Raw genomic sequence first — 1,869 nt, forward strand, 5'->3', positions numbered from 1 at the left:
TCTGCGAGAGTATGCTTTCTACACCAAAGAGCTGCTCCCAAGTGCTAGTAGCCTAAAGGGTATGGAGTTATATTAGTATCTTTATTCAAGAGCGCATTCTTTCAATTTGAGAGCATTTTTCACTAATATTACGTTCAGATTTTGTAATAATTTCCCTCAAAACCTTGCTCTCACACTCAAATGGTCATGCTCGCGCTTGGATTTGCTCTGCTTGTGCTCAAACTTTGTGCTCGGACTCAGATATGTTGTTCTGTGGACAGATTTCCTGGTCTCAGCTTTGAACCTTCTCCTCGCACTCAGCCTGATTCTGCGCGCTTGCAAATCTGCTGCTCTCGGATCTCTCCTGCGTGCTTGGATTTTTCTGTGTTACAACACTATCAAAATTCCACAACCAATAGAATGCCAGGTGTAGTGTTGACCAATGAAATGATCCCTGCCCCGTTGAGGGTGCGTTCGTTTTATGTGAGAACATCCGTTGTGGCCCGGCTCCTATGTAACCATGGGTCTGTAACCCAAGTTTATTTAACCCCGCCGTCCATCGCTTTATTATTAGTATATGTCAATAATGTGCACAGAATGGTCGACGGTCTTTCACCTGCACCCATCAGGAAACGGGAGAAAGCTTTGAAGTGGGACATATCAAGTTACGTAGCTACACAACAATGAGGGTGAGTAATATAAATTAAGCACATAGCATATGGCGCTAGCCTAGCTTAATGTCTGTAAACAAATAGCTTTTCTTTAAATCAGTAGTTTAGCTAGCTAGATTGAACGACATATGACGGACAGTATGTGTGTATTTACAACTGGTATTTAATGACCCCACTTTGTAATTTGTCCTCGTTTGGTTAACCATGTTCCTGGGGATTTGGCTAATTTCAGACATGTTAGAGGCAATTGTAAAACCTAAACTGTAATATAACTGAAGAACAAAAGAAACTGGATTGTTTGTATCAGTTTTTACATCACTGTTGCATGTTTTTCAGATGTTCTAAATTCTTATAACATTATATATATATATATATCTGTATAGAACGTTGTAAGTACAATTCCACTCCTATAATAAAACACTATTTAAAATAGCAGTTATTTATTTTTACCCTTATGAAATCAATACAAAGCAAATTGAACAGAAAAAAATCAAGTATTTTGTTTCAGTTTCCCTTCTTCCAGGAGGGGCTGAAGTACCCCTGTTGAGCTGCACCGTGTGCATGGACCAGTGTTGTACAACCACACTACTGTGTTGTTCCAGTCAGTACATTACTCCAAACGCAAAATCCCATTGGTTCCCCCTGTACTCACCTGTGTGCAGAGGGCAGGCATTAGTGGCACAAACCAAGTACGTTGGCAAGTCTGATAATAATTTAATTGTAAAATCTGTTACATACACTTATCATTTCTTTCTTGCTTAAATTCACAGGGTGCAGAACAAGGCCCAGGGGAGACAATTACTGTGATGTCCACAAATCCAAAGCAGAGAAGAGAAGGTAAGGTAAGTTAGTAATGATGTTAAAGAAAGCTATGTACACCTAATACCTTATGTGTTGATGTCTATGAATTTGTTTTAAATAGGAGCACACTATACAAAGACAACAGTGGAGAGTTGCTGGATCGGTCTGTCCTCAAAGTGCCAGAGATCTACAAGGACTTCACCCGTTTCTGCACCATCACCTGCATAATCCAAGAAATAAAAGAGAGAACAAACTATTTTGTTCTCTGCTTACATAAATAGGTGCCTGTAATGTCTGCACACATAAACAATCAATTAATAAATGTTAAGTATCACTGATATTTCTTAAATCATTGTGGTTTTTCAGAGCAATAAGATTATTAAAGCCATGTTCATACTTGCAACAAATTAAAACCCTT

General features: G+C 38.8%; 1 long non-coding RNA gene across 1 annotated transcript; it reads left to right on the forward strand.

Moving 5' to 3' along the window:
* Window positions 1–1,299: 1,299 nt before the first annotated feature.
* On the forward strand, window positions 1,300–1,609 carry LOC114556599 (uncharacterized). The gene is made up of 3 exons (XR_003692708.1): window positions 1,300–1,339; window positions 1,421–1,487; window positions 1,573–1,609. It is a non-coding gene; the product is annotated as an uncharacterized LOC114556599 (long non-coding RNA).
* The last annotated feature ends 260 nt before the right edge of the window (window positions 1,610–1,869 follow it).

Source organism: Perca flavescens, chromosome 6 (assembly GCF_004354835.1).
Source record: "Perca flavescens isolate YP-PL-M2 chromosome 6, PFLA_1.0, whole genome shotgun sequence".
NCBI lineage: Eukaryota > Metazoa > Chordata > Actinopteri > Perciformes > Percidae > Perca > Perca flavescens.